The following is a 19,946-nucleotide window of genomic DNA, read 5'->3' as shown; positions in this document are numbered from 1 at the left end:
CGTCCAGGATATATAAAGAATTCCTATAACTTGACCGGGCATGGTGGCTCTCGCCTGTAATCCCAGCACTTTGGGAGGCTGAGGTGGGCAGACTGCTTGAGGTTGGGAGTTCGAGACCAGCCTGGTCAACATGGTGAAACCTTGTCACTACTAGAAAAAAAAATTGGCTGGCCATGGTGGCACATGCCTGTAGTCCTAGCTACTCAGAAGGCTGAGACAGGAGAATCACTTGAACTTGGGAAGCAGAGGTTGCAGTGAGCTGACATTGCACCACTGCACTCCAGCCTGAGTGACAGAGAGAGACTCCATCTAAAAAACAAACAAACAAACAAACAAAAAAAACCTATAACTTGACAGCAAGAAAATAATCTGATCTTAAAATTAGGAAGGATTTGAATACACATTTCTCCAAAGAAGATATACAAATGGCCAAGAAGCACATAAAAAGGTGTTCAACATTACAAATTGTCAGGAAAGTGCAAATCAAAACCACTATGCAACGCCACCTCACACCCATTAGGATGGCTATGATCAAAAACCAAAAAATAACAAGTATTAGTAAGGGTGTACAGAAACTGGAAGCCTGGTACACTGTCGGCAGAAATGTCAAATGGTGCAGCCACTATGGAAAACAGCATGATGGATCCTCAAAAGAAATCTTTTTGAGTGGGGTCTCACACTGTTGCCCAGGCTGGAGTGCAGTGATGACTGTAGCTCACTGCAGCCTCCAACTCCTGGGCTCAAGCAATTATCCTGCATCAGCCTCCTGAGTAGCTGGGATTACAGGTGAGAGCCACCATGCCACCTCAAAATATTAAAAACAGAATTGAAAGCGGGGTCTGGAAGAGACATTTGTCCACCTGTGTTCACAGCAGCAGTATCCACCATGGCCTAGAGGCAGACGCCACCCACCCAAATGTCCCTTGACAGGTGAATGGATAAGCAAGATGTGGTCTGCATACAAGATGGAACACGATTCAGCCTTAAGAAGGAAGAAAATTCTGATACGTGCCACAACACGGAGGCATGAGGTCTTTGGAACAAACTCACAGAAACAGAAAATGGAAGGTGGCTGCCAGGGGCTGGAGGAGGGGAAGTGAGGAGCTGTTCAATGGGGACAGAGTTTCAGTTTTACAAGATGAGAAAGTTCTGGATATTGGTTTCGCAATAATGTGAATATACCTCACACTACTGAAGTGCACACTTAAAAATGGCTAAGATGGTAAAAATTATGTCATGTCTATTTTACCAGTTTTAAAATTTAAAAACTGGTGGCATATTTGTGTTCCATGTACCAATTTTGATTCTTTTATATGTAAATAGTGTCAACCCTCCTGGCTTGTTTCCATGTTGGTATCTCTGCAGCCAACTGCTGGCATGTGTGTGTAAATAAACAACTTTCAATCCTCAAAACAACAAAAACGAAAATGCATGCCCTCCAGTGCTACCGCTGAAATCTGCTAACAACCAAAAGTACAAGAGATGAGACCCAGGAAAGGCAGTGGGGCCAGAGCCTGGAATGAGCCCCAGCCCAGACTTCAGAGAAAACAGCAAGAGGCAGCAAATGGACCCATCTAATATGGGGAACTCTATGTGAATTTGTCATGGCAGCAAGAGAAAACAAATGCAGATCCCACCACCAGAAGCGGGGCTACCGGGGTCCACAGACCCCAGCGCTGTGGGGCTGGGCCGTCCGCTTCCAGGCCAGGCGCCCACGTTGCGGGGGCCACTGTAAGCCGGGCCCAGGCCTCGGCAGCTGGCTGTGGGGGTCTCCTGGAAGCCGCAGGTGCCAGGAGAGAGGGTGACGGGACAGGAGTGGGCATTTGGGTCACTCCCATGCGCCGCTTATCTGAGCCTTCAGGGCCACCCACCAGCCCTGTGCCTGCTGAACGCCACGGCCTGTGCAGTCAGACAACACTGGCTCGTGACGGGCAGCTCAGGGCGCACGGCGGCCACGGCCAATAACCCAGCCCCTCCTAGGCCTGGCAGCCAGCACAGTGGCAGCACGACAGAAGAGGAACACGCTCAGGGGAGGTTCTGGCGGCCGGGCCAAGGGAGCAGCTTCAAACGGGCCTGGGGGGAAAGCTGCAAACTTTGTTTCAAACAGAAAAACAATTCTCTAGTCCAAATAATGCAGTTTTACCCAACTGGAAAAGAAACCCCAAAACCTCAGGAGTGGCTACATGATTGAACAGGAGCACATGGCCAGAAACGGGACCCCCCCCCCCAGAGAAGGTCCTTGGGCTCAGTGGGAAAGGGGGCGTGTTATGTGCAGGGAATGGGATGCTGGGCTGCTGACTGTGAGGAGAAATGAATCTATGGATCATTGCCTTTCTACCTTAAAATTCTAAATGGATTAAAGGGAATTAAAGGTGAAAAAAGTCAAAGCATTAAAACCACTGGGAAAAAGCAAAAGCGAGCATTTTTCAAATCTCTGGAGAGGAGAGGCCTTTCTAGGCTTAAAAAAGATAAAAGGAATATACAAAAGGAAAAAAAAATGTCCCAGCAAATGAAATCCTTCCACATCTTTATTATAAATGAGTGATGCAACTGAGAGGCTAGAAACCAGTCGAAATAATCTTTGCAGTAAATACAACAAAAAGTATCTTTACTATATCAGGAGGTTGTGAAATGTAATAACAAAACCAATAAGATCTCACTAGATAAACTGGTAACTATCAAAAGAGGTAATTTACAAACAAGGTAACAAAAGTCTTTTTAAAAACACAAGAGGCTGGGTGAGGTGGCTCACACCTGTAATCCCAGCACTTTGGGAGGCCAAGACGGGCGGATCACCTGAGGCCAGGAGTTCAAGACCAGCCTGGCCAACATAGTGAAACCCCGTCTCTACTAAAAATACAAAAATTAGCCAGGTGTGGTGGCACATGCCTGTAGTCTCAGCTACTCAGGAGGCTGAGGCGGGAGAATCTCTTGAACCCGGGAGGTGGAGGTTGCAGTGAGCCGAGACCACGCCATTGCACTCCAGCTTGGGTGACAGAGTGAGACTCCATCTCAAAAAAAAAAAAATTAGCTGGGCATGGTAGCGGGCACCTGTAATCCCAGCTACTCTGGAGGCTGAGGCAGGAGAATCACTTGAACCCAGGAGGTGGAGGTTGCAGTGAGCTGAGATCGTGCCATTGCACTCCAGCCAGGGCAACAAGAGTGAAACTCTGTCTCAAAAAAACACAAGAAAACCACCTCCGCTTAAGATGTAGAAAATCACAAGAGAATGTCACTCCCATCCTGGAAACAAATAAAGCCACCTCATCTACATAATCATGTCTTTCCTGGAGTCCATTGATGAGCTCCAGGCCCCCGAGGGGCTGAATTCCAAATGGTGACAAACCCTCAAATGGCCCAGGTTCCCCACAGTCAGCTGAACACAGGAGACAGTGGGCGAGGACTCTTCGGGCCCCCTGTGGCCCAGTGTGCCCTTCAGAAGAGCTGGGACCAAGTTCTCAGATAGGGGAGGGCACCAGGCACTCACAGGAAGGGCTGAGAGAGCAGAAGACGGGAAGTGGCCCCAGGTGCAGGTACCGGACACCCCCTGCCCAGAACCCTCTTTTGGACAAAGCCACTGGGGGAAGCACAGCAAACCCTCTCCCCTGGTCACCGGGAGAGGGGGAAGCAGAGGCCCCCTTCTTCCTGAATCTACCCCTTCTAGGCTAAGCGTGGAAGCAAAAACCTTTTGCTCCCGAGCAAGGAGAGGAAGCTGTGTGGGCAGAAGTTGGCTGCCGCTTGGGGAAGAGCAGAAAACTCTCACACGCTGGGGTGGAGGCTGCCTGAAGACAGTGTGGCCACCACAGACCTGGGGCCACCACAGACCAGCCCTCACGCAGTAAGACCCAGGGCCACCACAGGCCAGCCCTCAATCAGTCAGACCCGGGGACACCGCAGGCCAGCCCTCACACTGCTGTCAGATCCGGGGCCACCACAGTCCAGCCCTCAGTCAGTCAGACCCGGGGACACCGCAGGCCAGCCCTCACGCGGTAAGACCCGGGGCCACTGCAGGCCAGTCCTCATGCCATCATACCTGGGGCCACCGCAGGCCAGCCCTCAATCAGTCAGACCTGGGGCCACCTCAGGCCAGTCTTCAATCAATCAGACCAGGGGACACTGCAGGCCAGCCCTCACATGGTAAGACCCGGGGCCACCGCAGGCCAGTCCTCAATCAGTCAGATCCGGGGCCACCACAGTCCAGCCCTTAATCAGTCAGACCCGGGGACACCGCAGGCCAGCCCTCAGTCAGTCAGACCCGGGGACACCGCAGGCCAGCCCTCACGCGGTAAGACCCGGGGCCACCACAGGCCAGCCCTCACACCATTGGACCTGGGGCCACCATAGGCCAGCCATCCACCCCTAGGTGTAAACCCAAGAGAACGGAAACACAAGGCCACACAAAAACACACACAGGTATGTTCACGGCAACGTGACTCACAATTGCCAAAAAAGCGGAAATGACCCAAACGTCAGTCAACTCGTGAACAGATAAACAAAAACGGTCTATCCACGTGATAGGATATTATTCCAGCAATGAAAATGAACGAAAACCTAACGCATATGACAACACAGATGAACTCAGAAAACCCCACGCTAAGTGAAAGCAGCCAGACACAAAAGGCCACAGAGTGTATGATTCCATTTATGTGAAAGGTGCAGAAGAGGCGAATTTACAGAGGAAGAAGGGAGATGCGTGGCTGTCAGGGACTGGGGGCAGGGAGGGGTGGGGAGTGACTGCTCAAGGGTTCAGAGTTCCTTCTGGGGGCGACGGAAATGTTCTGAATTTGTGGTGGTGGTTGTGCAACTCTGTAAATGCACTACAATCCCGTGAATGCACACTTGAGTGGACGAACTGTGTGGTATGTGAGTTACATTTTATTAAAGCTGTTACCAAAAAAACAAAAAAGGAGAAGTAAACGTTTCCAGACAGATGCAAGTTGAAAGGAGTTGCGGCCCACAGACCTACACTACAAAACCTGCTAAGGAAGCTCCTCAGGGGAGGTGGTGTTGTCAAATGGAAACTGCATTTACACAAAGAAACGAAGCATTCTCAAAACAGTAAAAAATGGGGGTATATAAAAAGACTTTTTTATTTTTATTCATTTGGAAGGATAAGAGATTATGCACAGAAAAACTAGCAACAAGGCACTGGAGGCTTCCTAACATATATAGAAGTATCTGAGGCAGGGCGTGGTGTATTACAGGCATGAGCACTTTGGGAGGCCAAGGCGGGCAGATCACCTGAGGTCAGTAGTTTGAGACCAGCCTGGCCAATGTGGCAAAACCCTGCCTCTACTAAAAATATATAAATTAGCCCAGTGTGGTGGTGCATGCCTGTAATCCCAGCTACTCGGGAGGCTGAGATTGAAGGATCACCTGAACCTGGGAGGCAGAGTTTGCAGTGAGCCAAGATCACATCACTGCACTCCAGCCTGGGTGACAGAGTGAGGCTGTCTTAAAAAAAAAAAAAAAAAAAAGGTGAAGTATATGAAAGCAATAGCAAAAAAAAAAAAAAAATTGAAAAATTTAAAGGGAGCATTATTTCTTCAAGAAGGACTGTGAAAAGCTGTAAATTTGAAAACCCTAAAGCAAACACTAAAAATTCAGTTAAAAGAGAAGTACAATCCATACTGCCCAAAGCAATCTACAGATTCAATGCCCTCTGTCAAATTACCAACATCATTTTTCACAGAATTAGAAAAAACAACCTTAAAATTAATATGGAGTTCAAATGGCCAAGAGAATCCTAAGGAAAAAGAACAAAGCTGGAGGCATCATATTACCTGATTTCAAATTATACTGCAAAGTTATAGTAACCAAAACAGCATGGTGCTGGTATAAAATAGACACATAGATCAATGGAACAGAATGGAGAATCTAGAAATAAAGCCACTTACCTACAACCAGCTGATCTTCAACAAAGTCAACAAAAACATGCACTGGGGAAATGACACCCTTTTCAATAAATGGTGCTGGGAAAAATGGATAGCCATAATTCAGAAGAATGAAACTGGACCCATACCTCTCATCATGTGCAAAAATTAACTCAAGATGGATTAAAGACCTAAAAGTAAGACAGAAAACTATAAAAATCCTAGAAGAAAACCTAGGAAAAACTCTTCTGGACATTGGCCTAGGCAAAGAATTCATGACTAAGTCCACAAAAGCAAACTCAACTAAAACAAAAATAGACAAATGGGACTTAAACTAAAATGTTTCTGCACAGCAAAAGAAACAATTGACAGAGTAGACAGACAATCTAAAGGATGGGAGAAAATATCTGCAAACTATGCATGCGACAAAGGGCTGATATCCAGAATCTACAAGGAACCCCAAGAACTCAACCAGAAAAAAACCCATTAAAAAGTGGGCAAAGGATAGATATAAACACATTATTCAAAAGACAGACAAACGGCCAATAAACATGTGAAAAAATGTTCAATATCAGTAATCATCAGAGAAACGCAAATCAAAACCACAATGAGATACCATCTCACACCAGTCAGAATAGCTATTATTAAAAAGTCAAAAAATGGGGCTAGGTGCCATGGCCCACACCTGTAATCCCAGCACTTTGGGAGGCCAAGGTGGGTGGATCACTTGAGGCCAGGAGTTCGAGACCAGCCTGACCAACATAGTAAAACCCCATCTCTACTAAAAATATAAAAATTAGCTGGGCACGGTGGCACATGCCTGTAATCCTAGCTATTCAGGAGTCTGAGGCAGGAGAATCGCTTGAACCCAGGAGGCAGAGGTTGCAATGAGCTGAGATTGCGCCACTGCACTCCAGCCTGAGTGGCAGAGCCAGACTCTGTCTCAAAAAAACAAAACAAAAGCCAAAAAATAGCAGATGTTGGTAAGGATGCAGACAAAAGGGAACTCTTGTACGTTCCTGGTGGGAATGTAAATTAGTACAACCTCTATGGAAAACCGTATGGAGATTTCTCAAAGAACTAAAAGTAGAACTGCCATTTGATCCAGCAATCTCAACATTGGGTATCTACCCAACAGGAAAGAAATCATTATATAAGAAAGATATCAGCACCCATATGTTTCTTGCAGCACTATTCACAATAGTAAAGATAGGCCAGGTGTGGTGGCTCACACCTGTAATCCTAGCACTTTGGAAGGCCAAGGCAAGTGGACTGCTTGAGCCCAGGAGTTCAAGACCAGCCTGGGCAATGTGGTAAAACCGAGTCTCTACAGAAAAAACAAAAAAATAGCCAGTTATGGTGGTGTACACCTATAGTCCAAGCTACTTAGAAGGCTGAGGTAGGAGAATCGCTTGAGCCCGGGAGGTCAAGGCTGAAGTGAGCTGAGATCATATCACTGCACTTCTGCCTGGGCAACAGAGCAAGATCCTGTCTCAAAAAAAAAAAAAAAAAAATAGTAAAGATAGGCCGGGCGCAGTGGCTCACGCCTGTAATCCCAGCACTTTGAGAGGCTAAGGCGGGTGGATCACAAGGTCAGGAGATTGAGACCATCCTGGCTAACACCGTGAAACCCCGTCTCTACTAAAAATACAAAAAATTAGCCGGGCCTGGTGGCAGGCGCCTGTAGTCCCAGCTACTCGGGAGGCTGAGGCAGGAGAATGGCATGAACCTGGGAGGCAGAGCTTGTAGTGAGCCGAGATAGCGCCACTACAGTCTGGCCTGGGCGAAAGAGCAAGACTCCATCTCAGAAAAAAAGAAAAGAAAAGAAAAGAAGATCAAAGTGTCCATCAGTGGAGGATTGGATAAAAATTTGTGCCCTACATACACACACACACAACATGGAATACTACTCAACCACAAAAAAAGAATGAAATCATGTCTTTTGCAGAAACATGAATAGAACTAGAGGCTATTATCCTGAATGAAATAACTCAGAAACAGAAAGTCAAATAAATACACATTCTCACAAGTGGGAGCTAAATGATGGGAACACACAGACAGACAGAGTGGAACAGATACTGGAGACTATAAAAGGTGGAAGGGTGGGAGGGGTGAGGGCTGAAAAATTAGCTATTGGATACAGTGTTCACTATTCAGGTAATGGGGACACTGATAGCCCAGCTGTCACCACTGTACAATATACATATGTAAGAAATCTACACGTGTACCCTAAAGAAATAAAAATAAAAATTCTAAAAAGAGAGGTATAATGAATAGAGGCCAACAATGGAGATAAAATAGGATCATAAAAAATACTTAATCCAAAGAAGGCAAGAAAAGAAGAGATAATATTAATAGAAAATAAATAGCAGAAAGCTAGATCTAAATCCAATTGCATCACTAAATATTAAATGTAAATGGGCTAAACAACATAGTTGAAAGGCAAATATTTTCAGATTAAAGTTTTATTTATTTATTTATTTATTTGAGACAGGCTGTTGATCTGTCCCCCAGGTTGGAGTGCTATGGTACGATCATGGCTCACCGCAGCCTTGAACTCCTGGGATCAAGTGATCCTCCAGCCTCAGCCTCCCAAGTAGCTGGGACTATACCACACTACAGCTAATTTTTTAATTTTTTGTAGAGACTGGGTTTCACTATGTTACCCAGGCTGGTCTCAAATTCCTGAGCTCAAGTGATCCTCCCACCGCAGCCTCCCAAAGTGCTGAGATTACAGGCATGAGCCACAGCACCCAGCCTAAACGTTTTAAAAAGGCAAGAATCTACTTTATGCTTTCTGCAAGAAACCCACTTTAGGCCAGGTGTGGTGGCTCATGCCTGTAATCCCAGCATTTTGGGAGGCTGAGGCCGGCGGAACCCTGTTTCAACTAAAAGTATAAAAATTAGCCGGGCATGGTGGTGCATGCCTGTAATCCCAGCTACTCGAGAGGCTGAGGCAGGAGAATCACTTGAACCTGGGAGGCGGAGGTTGCAGTGAGCCGAGATCGTGCCATTGCACTCCAGACTGGGTGACAGAAGTAAAACTCCATCTCAAAAAAGAAAGTAAAGAAAGAAAGGAAAAAAAAGGAAAGAAAGAAAGGAAGGAAAGGAAGGAAAGGAAGGAAAGGAAGGAAAGGAAGGAAAGGAAGGAAAGGAAGGAAAGGAAGGAAAGGAAGGGAAGACAGAAAGGAAAGAAAGAAAGGAAAGAAAGAAAGGAAAGGAAAGAAAGGAAAGAAAAGAAAAAGGAAAGAAGGAAGGAAGGAAAGAAAGAAAAAAGAAGAAACCCACTCTAAATATAAAGTCATAGACAGGTTAAAAATAAACAGATGCAAAACGTTATACAGGGATAACAAGGGCTATACATAATGATACAGGAGTCAATACATTGAGAAGACATGCCAATCCTAAATCTATATGTACCCAAAATACATAAAACAAAAATAATAGAAACAGAAGTAGAAACAGGGATATTCACAATCGTATTGGAGACTTCAACATTCATCCCTCTAAGAGATGAAAGCAGTGCAGAGAAAATTGGTAAGGATATTCACTTCCTAGGACTGAAAAAGCAGCAAGAGAAAATTTGTAAGGACACAGAAGATTTCAACACCACCATCAACCAAGTGGATCTGACTGGCATTTGTGGGATATACCACCCAACCACAGCAGAATATGTAGTATTTTGATGCACACATAAAACATTCATCAAAATAGACTATTTGCTGGGTAATAAAACAAACCTCAACAAAGTTAAAATAACTGAAATTATCCAAAGTACATTCTCTGGCCAAAAAGAAATTGAACGAGAAATACGTAATAGAAAGATATCAAGAAAAAAGGAAACATCTGGATTAAAACACACACACACACTTTTAAATGACCCATAGGTGGAAGAAGAAATCATAACGAAGTTATAAAAATATTTTGAACTGAATGAAAATACAAGAACAACATATCAGAAGTTGCAGGACACAGCTAAAGTGGTATAAAGAGAAAAAGCTACGGCAATAAAGGCTTATACTGGAACACAGGAAAGGTCTCCAATCATAATCTAATCCTAGTTTATGCTTTCATCTTAAGAACATAGAAAAAAGAAAAGTAAATGCAAAGTAAGCGAAATAGAAATAATAGAGATCCTTCTGCGTGGATGGGAGCTGCAAGCCCAGCGCTTGTGTCTGAGCGTGGCTGTCAGCTGGAGAAGAAACCATCTCCTCTCTTCCTGAGTTTGCTCCAGCCAGCACTGCAGCTGCCCCAAAACTATGACATGTGCCACCATGCCCAGATCATAGGGCCTTTGGGGGCTCTTTTAAAAGTCATAAAGACTAAGCTCTTCTTAAAGTACACAAGCATCTGTGAAAACTGAAAAGGAAGGTACCAAGGTCTGTTTCGGAAGCTGGACTCCCCTCCCCTTTGGACTTCAGGAATGAGTAGACAAACGCATCTACATAAAAGGAAGAGGGTCAAAAGGCCTTCCGGGAGCTCCACTGCTTCACACAGCAAAGATCACGCATGGGATTAAGGATCTGAAGACATCAAAAAGCAGCAGAGGGTAAGAAGTGCTGTTAAAGGGAGGACAGAGGACAGGTCGGGCGCGGCGGCTCACGCCTGTAATCCCTGCACTTTGGGAGGCTGAGGCAGGCGGATCACCTGAGATCAGGAGTTCAAGACCAGCCTGACCAAGATGGCGAAACCCCATCTCTACTAAAAATACAAAATTTAGCCGGGTGTGGTGGTGGACACCTGTAATTCCAGCTACTCGGGAGGCTGAGGTAGGAGAATTTCTTGAACCAAGGAGGCAGAGGTTGCAGTAAGCCAAGATCGCGCCACTGCACCCCAGCCTGGGCAACAAGAGTGAAACTCTGTCTCAAAAAATAAAAATGCAACTAAAAAACAAATGGAAGACAGTGCTGTTTAGACAGAGGTAGATCAGGTGGAGACACTCACTGGGAGTTGGTGCCTGAAGCCCCCACAGGGTGGTATACCAGCAGCCGCACCTCTCACCGCTCCTGATGCCACCGGCCACCTGCCAGCCCCATGTCACTCTCTAAGGTACAGGGTAGGCTGCAGAACTCCCCATGTGGGTCACACTCTACTGGGGACCGAGCCCCATCTGTGCTCCCATTGTGCCCTATGCCATCAGTGCCCACACACAGGGTGCTGGTGCCAGTGAACATTGGTGGAATGGATAAGCAGCAAGGGTGGGCTCAGGAAGCCCCCACCTTCCCAACCCAACATCACCACCACACTTTCACACTTTGCTTCTTTTTGCTAAATGTCACTGGAAGGTCCTTCCGTCCATGGTTTCCTCTTCTTCCCACTCTGAGACCAGAGCTGTACTGCAGGCTATCAGGTGCTACGCACCTGCCAATCGTGCTCTTTAATGAAACTCTGAAATGGACATGGCCGCTGGACACAACAGGAGGTTGACCACAGAGACCTGCACGCAGGGGGGGATGCCAGACCTACATGTGAGACAGCTTCAAACAGCAGAGCTTCAGCCCAAGTCCTAACTCCTCCCCATCGGAGCTCATCACCAAAACACCCAGGAGCCCCCTGAGAAGGTTGTCTGGGGGGTCCCTGGTGAAGATGGGATGGATTCCAGGCCCCTTCCTGCTCAGACCCACCCCACCACCATCAAGATAGTACTGGATCTCAGCTTAACACGAAACAGGTCAGTGGGGACCTGGGAAAACGTGTCCTCGGGGGTGTAACACAGACCCAGCGTCCCTTCAGAAGAAAAACCAAGGCCTCCAGACCCCTCCCCTGGCCTCCCACCCCTGGCTGGGTGCTCAGAGTCCTCCTCAGGCAGGAAGACCCGGGGTCCTTCAAAGTCAAAGTAGTCCTGGGTCAACCACCCACCAGGCAGGTGGATGTCTGGGAAGAGCAGCAGCTGGGGCAAGTTTTAATAAGCTCCGTGCCCAGGAAGAATGGCGCCTGGGTAGGATTCCTCCTTACCCAATTAAACACATTGGACCAGTCCAGCTAAATGCGCTCACCTCAAACTCAGCCGCAGGCTGAGCACTAAGGCCAGTAAGGTCTGCAAATCCTCCTGATCCAGTCACATCCTTCATCCTGAGCTGGCTGGAGTCACTTTCCCTAGGTTTGAATTCCGGCTTCACTTTGAGGCCCGGTTTTTCTGGAGACCAATTCTCTGTGCCAAGGAGAGGGTTTCCCATGATGCCCCTGCCAGCTGTGCTTGCTTGGAAACTGGCAACCACAGGACATTCCTGATGTCATGTCCTGGGGTCAAAAACCCAAGGCAATCAAGAACTCAGCTCCTGAGAGCCTTCCAGAGGGACCCCAAAGGAAAGTAAGCATGGCCCTTGCCTGCAGCACAGGTTTGATAAATATAAGACGTCTGCAAAGAAAGCAGGCCCAGGCAGCTCCTGGGGCTAAGGTGCAGGACAGGAGACACCTCCAGTCTCCGGCTCCCAAAGCACGTCTACCTCACATCGCTCAAAGCCCAGCTTGGGGTGCCAGACCAACAGGGCTATATTGAGATAAGAAACACCTGTCCAAGAGGTTCATGGATAAGAAACACTTGCCCAAGAGATTCATGGAAGAAGCCTAGGAGGCCAACATAGGCTCTTTCAAAAAGAGTCATCTCAGTGGCTAGTGTCCTGAACTTATTCAATCCCTGTACTAAAGAGGGCCATTTCAGGGTCCAAATGGAAAATTAACCCCACCATCCAGCCACATCCTAGCTTGCCTGTCTGGAAACTCAGGAGTCAAGGAAAAATAAAAAGATATGGCATTGGTCCTGAATGGAATTCAGTTTACAGAAGCCCACAGTCCACACGGAAGCCACAGTCCACACGGAAGCCCACAGTCCACATGGAAGCCCACAGTCCAGACCACGCGGAAACCCACAGTCCACACAGAAACCCACAGTCCAGTCCACACGGAAGCCCACAGTCCAGACCACACAGAAACCCACAGTCCACACAGAAACCCACAGTCCACACGGAAGCCCACAGTCCACACGGAAGCCCACAGTCCACACGGAAGCCCATAGTCCAGTCCACACGGAAGCCCACAGTCCACACGGAAGCTCACAGTCCAGACCACACAGAAACCCAGAGTCCACACGGAAGCCCACAGTCCACACAGAAGCCCAGAGTCCACACAGAAGCCCACAGTCCAGTCCACACGGAAGCCCACAGTCCACACAGAAGCCCACAGTCCACACAGAAGCCCACAGTCCAGTCCACACGGAAGCCCACAGTCCACACGGAAGCCCACAGTCCACACGGAAGCCCACAGTCCACACGGAAGCCCACAGTCCAGTCCACACGGAAGCCCACAGTCCACACGGAAGCCCAGAGTCCACACGGAAGCCCACAGTCCAGTCCACACGGAAGCCCAGAGTCCACACGGAAGCCCAGAGTCCACACGGAAGCCCACAGTCCAGTCCACACGGAAGCCCAGAGTCCACACGGAAGCCCACAGTACACACGGAAGCCCACAGTCCACACGGAAGCCCAGAGTCCACACGGAAGCCCAGAGTCCACACGGAAGCCCACAGTCCAGTCCACACGGAAGCCCAGAGTCCACACGGAAGCCCACAGTACACACGGAAGCCCACAGTCCACACGGAAGTCCACAGTCAAGATCAACCTTCCAAGAACGTGTATAGGACACTTACTTCTCTTGGAGGAGCTCAATCCAAAATACGGGGGCAGAGGCACAGCTCTCACTGACAGCTCCCTTGCTGTGGGAACACCACCTGGTCGTTTGGATATTGTTAGTTAGGACCTAAAGTAGTAAGGCCTTCCCAGGGCTGTCGGGAGAGAAACAGGAGCTCCATGCATGTTCTCTGCCACAGCGTGCCCTTAGGTTTCACAGGGGTGCCCTCAACTCACAGGAGAGGCAGGGAAACCTCGGGAATAGCAGGAATGCCAATGCCCTCCCCCTACCCTCAGCCTTGGAGAAGGAATGTGAATGTGCCAGGCGTCTTGTCTTCTCCAAGCACATATTGATCATATTGATCTACTCTGTGGGACTCTTAGGGAAACTCATCCAAACGCCGGCCTTTTGCCGGTAATGCTGTGAATGTAAACTGAGGGTCCTTCCTCGGCCCGGCTCACTTTCCTCTTCTGCTGCTCTTCTCGGGAACTGAGGTGGCGTCTTACCACGGACCTGCTCAAAGGCCCAATCCACTGAGAGGACTCTCAAGTCTACTACTCCAGGCTTGGTTTGGAATGAGAAAACCGTTTTGTGACTGGTTCTCCCACACTGTGAACAACAAAATCAACGGCAGCAGCAAGTATTTACATCCCTAGGGTGCCTGCATGGTTTCCCGGCCAGTCTCACTGACATCTCAATAAGCATCAGTACAACAACGTACTGCCAAGTTACCTGTGACACCCTTTCCACCGCAGCCCTGCCAGCCCCAATCAGCAGTGGATTTTCTTTGAACAACTGTAGAAACTGAGGCATGGTGCAATAACCTCAAAGAGTGAATTAGTAAGTTAATAAGCTGTTGTTTCCCAAAAACCTGGAGTTCCTTGCATAAGAAGTGATATCAATGAGCGATGTGTGATTCTTGATTAAGTTTTAAAGAGAAGACACCATCCAATCAATGCGCAGGTAGGTGGTGAGGCCTCAAGCCATAAAGATAACCTATTCTTTATAAGGAAAACAAGCAGCAAAAAAGTCCAGCCGGTTACCCCACGCAGCCAGGAAGCACCCGGCCGCCGCAGGCCTCCCGGGCTGTGCAGACAGCTCTCTGGTGCTATGTCCGTGGGATTCTCACCACAGCCGGCAATACACAGACTCAGCCTGGCTTCCCCAACCCACCCCACCACGGCTGCCGTGCGAACAAGCATCCGCTTTACATATGGGATGAAACACACACCCATGCTTTAAAGGAGAAACCTGCTACTGGGAACGCAGGCCCAAGCCTCCTCCAAATGTGTGCATGAGCATGAACGTGAAAACGGATAAATGAAGCATCTTCCTCTGTGATCGTCCCTGCACCCCTCAGAGGACAGACCCCAAACTGTCAACTTTCCAGCCACATACGTGTGCGCACTAAATACAGAAGAGCACCAGGTGGAAAGAGCCTGTGCAGAGACAGCCAAACCGAAACCAACAAAGCCTCTACAGCAGTCAGAAAATAAACACTCACATTCCAAAGCTCGCTGTCTGCTCCTCTCTCCCATCGCTCTGCTCGACTGTGAGAACCTTTCCCGGCTCGTCCAAGACTCAGTCCGGCTTTTGCGCAAATCAGCTCCGAGCTTCTATGACTCAGCAAAGAGCTCGGCTTTTATTTTTCAGATGGAATTTACCACGCTGTGACTACATCCAGGGGGAGGAACCATTTCCCCGAGCTGTTTCCAAGCAGAGCCCTTGAGCCAGGATCGCCCAAGCTCTCCCTGTGCACATTAAGGCCAAGCACAGAGGCATCCTCTGAGCCCCCAGCCCAGCTCCCTGCAGGGCGCGAACAGACGCTTCTCGGTGGGGAAGGGGCCTGCAGCTCTGCACGGCCCGGCGGCCGAAGGCACAGCCACGCAGGTGAGATCCTGAAGGCAGCTTGGCTCTATTCAGATGCAGAGGCGGCCTGGGCTCCGGGTTGGCCCGGCTGCAGTCTCACGTGAAAACCAGCAAGCGGCAGAGGCCACAGCTGGGCCATCCCTGCCCTCACCGCCCCCTCGGCTTCCTGGCTGCTCCAGGACCGCGTTCTGGCCAGCTTTCCCTCCTGCTTGGAGAACCCCCTTCAAGATTGCAGAGTGAGCGGGTCAATAATGGGAACGAACTTCCACTCTGAGGGTATCTATTTTAAATGTCAGGTGATAGAAGGGATTTGCACACACTCAACAGTGAGGACTGAAAATGCAGACGGGAACCAGACACAGGAGACCAGCCGCATTCCTGTGTGAAGGGCAAGCACGAGAGCTCACCTGGCCCGTCAATCCCACATGCAGTCCATAATCACCGTCCGGAAAAGCCGTGTGACTTAGCCGCTCTGTAGAAAACGCAGGGTCTGACAGGGTTTCCAAGCAGGAGGCCGCTTAGAGTCCATCTGGGTCCGATTCCATCAAGGCAGCCTTAAGCTCCTGCCCTGCCCTGTCTCCGGCCACCAGGGCCTGCGCTGAGACTGCATCGGAGCCTGGACCCCAGAGCAGGCCTGCACGCCCAGGTTCTGGGGGTCAGCCTGGGAGGACCCTACATCCCCTCTGCTCCCAGCCCGCTCTGCCTCAGTTCCCTCGCCTGCACCCTGTCTGCCCCCCACAACCTGCCTCTTCTAGTCAAGGCCAAGTGTCACTTCACCCCAAAACTGAGACCGGCAGGCATCACCCCGAGAGGAGCCCACAGAGTGAACGCCGATGATAACATGTCAGAGGATGGCACAGGGCCGGCCAGGACTTCGGGTTACTTCTGCTGTCTGTCTAGATCTGGCCACCCTCATAAGTTAGAGCAAGCAAAAAATTGTCCTGATTAAAACCATGGCCACACGTCTGGCCAAACGTCCAGGGTGATGCAACAACCCTCCAAGGGTTACATGTCCTGACTCGTGTGACGGAGCCGCCCGCTGTCCCTGGTTACCAACCATCGCTGCCTCTGTGTCACAGGGGAGGAGGCTGAAGCGCCAAGAGGCCATGTGGCTGCCCCACAATCACATCCCTGTCAGGTCCCGGAGCTGGATTCAGACCCGGAACGGTGGGTCGGAGATCCAGACCCCTCCTGTGTTGCCCCGAAGCAAAGAGGGTTCCCAGGCCGGCGGCTCGGGGTCCACGCCCGACCCCGAGGGTGGCTCCTCCTCAGTCGGAGGCAGGCCACGGGGACAACCTTCCTGACGTGGGCGGTGCCCCCTCAGCCCAGCTGTCCTCCTGCTGGAATTGATCCTGGGGAAACAACACAAGGATGGTGTGTGCACAGATTTGACTTTAGTCCAAATACTTTATAGCACCTACCCCGTGCCAGGCGCTGTTGTAAGCCTTTAAATATAACTCACTCAGGGATGCTTACGGCAGTGTTGTCCATAATATAACAGGGAATAATTGGAAACATCCTAGACGTCCAACAACAGAGGAGTGATTTAACAAGCGATGGGAAACGCACATACGTCCAAATACAATGGGGCCATTTAAAAATGTCCCCAGTCCAAGCTTAACAGAAAGACGTAAACAACCTATTAAGTTTTTTAAAGTCAGCCATAAAAAAGCTTGTATCGTATGCTCACATTTCTGTTTAAAAAAGCGTGTATAGTATGATCACATTATTTGTTTTTAAAAACGCGTGCCTGTGTGTGTTGCACTCAAGAAAAATAAACCCTGAAAGTGTAGATACCAAGCTCTAAAGTGGCCATAGCTCCAGGTGATAGGATCTCAGGTGACTTGATATTTTGTTTTGTATCTTTCTGAATTGTATGTATTTTTTTTGTAGAATTGGAAACAATATTTTTAGAATCAGAAAAAAAATCTATTTTCATTTCCAAACAGATGCACGTGCATGTATGTGCTTTTGATTCCTGCAGTAAACATGCCCCTTGCAGACGGTCAGTTCTGTCCTGGAGCCCAGAGGGAGACACTGTCCCTTCCAAATCCCCACGCTGGCTGAGGCGGAGAGCAGGTGGGTGCTGGGCCGGGCTGACGCCCGGCGTTCAGCTTAGGGAGCAGCCTGCTCTTTAAATAGCATCCATTTTTCTAGTTGTAAAAGTGAAATGTGCTCATTGTAGAGAATTTGGAAAACACAGGAATAGATGAATAAGAAAACCATCCTTGCTAGTCCTCAAGAAGCTGAGCTTTGAGCAGGGGCCTCCCAGCCACATTGCCAGCTCCACCCTAATTCTTCCAGATCCCAGAAACCGAGCCCCAGCACCCGGGATGGAGCCAGCACCCCCAGGACGTGTTCTGAGGAAAGGAGTCTTAAACAGCAGGCCTCACTTGTGTCACAGGGTCTGGGAAAACCGCGACCTCCAGAGGGTCTCTATGTCTCACGTGGCTGCCTCGCCAGGCACCACGAGGCCCAAGTCCGATCCCACAGCCCGTCCCTGGCTTCCCTTTCCCACCCACGGGCAGTTGTCACCTGTCCTTTCTGGGGGAGCTTGGCCACTCCCATGATCACACCCAAATCCGGGGCTCTGCTGCTCCATGGCTGATTCCCAGACCCACCCGTCCTGCTGGCCCGGTGTCTCCATACAATTCCTCGGGGGCCTCTCAGACCCGGCGGGTCCAAAAATAACCTGCCCTGCCCCAAACTTCACTCTTCCTTCTATTATATTGCAGGTCCTGACACAGCCATTCACCAGTTATTATCCAAGCCAAAATATGGCTGCCTTCCCTTTCTCCTCCCTTCCCAGACAGGCCTGCGCCTTCCAGGCCCTGCACACAGCTGTTGGACCCACCACCCCAGCTCCCGTCATGCAAAGGCACCTCCTCCTGGAATCCTGCCAGGACTGCCCCCAGGGGCTCCCATCCTCGGTCCCTCTGTCTCATGACTGAGACCTGTTTTTTTTATTCCCATGCATGGCTTCTGTATTTTTACTACACAACTATGAATTCATCATCATTGCTTTTTGTGTTTTGGAGAAATAGCATAATTGGCATCATACCCTACATATCCTTTTGCAATTTTCTTTTTTCACTCAACGTCATGTCCTCGAGGGCTATCCGCACTGGTGCGTGTAGATCTTCGTCCATCTTCGCTGTATCCCCGCATATGAAATAACCATGCGCTGTGTTGGTTTCCCACCTCCTCCTGGCTGACGGGGAGTTAGGCGGGTTCTGTTTTCGCATCATTGTAAATGGTGCTGCCACGAGCACCCCTGTCTGCGTCTCAGGCCCATCTGCTCAGGAGCTTTCAGAGCAGGCGCTTGTATGGGAGGTGGCAGGGCTGAGGGACAGCCATCTTTGACTGTTTCAGCACTGCAAGCTGCTACCCAAAGCAGCGACCAGGATGAACGCCTGTCTCCCACCACCTCCCAAGCCTGATGGGCAGTCTGAGGGGCAGAGAGGATTTCTCCCTGTTGAATTTAACGTGCATTTCCTGAGTACTCATGATCAGCCACTCACTGGCTGCCCAGGTTTCTTCATCTGGGCTCTCCCGGCCCCTCTTCCCCGGTGTCTCTGTGGTGTGCTCATCATCCATGGCTCTCAGGTTTCTTCGTCTGGGCTCACCCGGCCCCCCTTTCCCTCTGTGGCTCATCACCCGTGGCTTTGAAGGAGGCTGTTCTACGATCTGGATAGGAGTCCGGTGTTGGTGAAGCCTCGGCTAGTCTTTGCAGTTTTTATGTTGCCTTCCATTCTCCAGAAACTTTCAATTGAACCATTTTACCCACATGTTTTCCTCTGTTTTATGTTTTTGTTTCTTAAGAAATGTGTGTCTCATACATGAAAACATCTCCCCAGGTTTCCTCCTAGAGGTCTGTTTTAGCTTTTCACCCTTGGGTCTTCTCCATGTGGAAAGCCAAGCATGCACCCTTCCTCGTCAAGAGCCCCATGCTACCGCTGACCTGGCAATGCCAGCTTGGGTGGCAATTCCGCTCCATTTTTGGGGACCCTAAGTTCTCTACTGTGATGGTCTCTGTCAAGCTCTGCCCCAACGTGCCTCTAGTGATATAATCTTCAAATTTGGCCTTTTTATGTCAACTTGCCAAGCTCAATAAAAACTGGTTTCAATTTTGATTGGAATTATAATGAGTTTATAGATTAACCGGGAAAGAAATGACATCTCTTTGACATTGAATCTTGCCTGTGAACATAGGCTAGTTCTCCATTTATTTAGGACTTCTTTTATGTCTTCAACGAAATTATACAGCTTTTCCCCAAAAGGTTTTGCACAACGTGTGATGCATTTACTCTTTGGTGCCTAATATGTGTGTGTGTGCCGTCACGGCAGGTGTGTGTGTGTGCTATTGATACCTTTCCTCATCATAACCAGCAAGAAGGTGGCGCTCAGGAGTGTTACTCACTTCATATTTACCTTATACTAGCAGCTTGCTGAAATCTATTATTCCTAAGAGTTTGTTTCTGTATTCTCTTGTATTTTTTTTTCTTGAGATGGAGTCTCACTCTGTTGCCTAGGCTGGAGTGCAGTGGTGCGATCTTGGCCCGCTGCAACCTCCCCCCA

At 49.1% G+C, this 19,946-nt stretch overlaps 1 protein-coding gene across 22 annotated transcripts in view; it reads right to left on the bottom strand.

Annotated features, from left to right (window-relative positions):
- Positions 1 to 19,946, bottom strand: part of JAKMIP3 (Janus kinase and microtubule interacting protein 3) — a 157,467-nt gene that overhangs the window by 112,900 nt on the left and 24,621 nt on the right. For 8 of the 22 annotated variants that reach the window (XM_055093493.2, XM_055093497.2, XM_055093501.2 and 5 more), the window contains exon 1: positions 15,004 to 16,379. The exons of 4 other annotated variants lie outside the window; for them this stretch is intronic. The gene's annotated coding sequence lies outside the window, so the exon portion shown is untranslated. Of the gene's footprint in view, positions 1 to 15,003; positions 16,385 to 16,425; positions 17,181 to 19,946 lie in introns of those variants that run through there. 10 more of the 22 variants (XM_055093504.2, XM_055093505.2, XM_055093507.2 and 7 more) reach the window with 5 other exon arrangements.

Source organism: Pan paniscus, chromosome 8 (genome assembly GCF_029289425.2).
Source record: "Pan paniscus chromosome 8, NHGRI_mPanPan1-v2.0_pri, whole genome shotgun sequence".
Classification (NCBI taxonomy): domain Eukaryota; kingdom Metazoa; phylum Chordata; class Mammalia; order Primates; family Hominidae; genus Pan; species Pan paniscus.
This window is presented reverse-complemented; position numbering and strand designations above follow the sequence as displayed.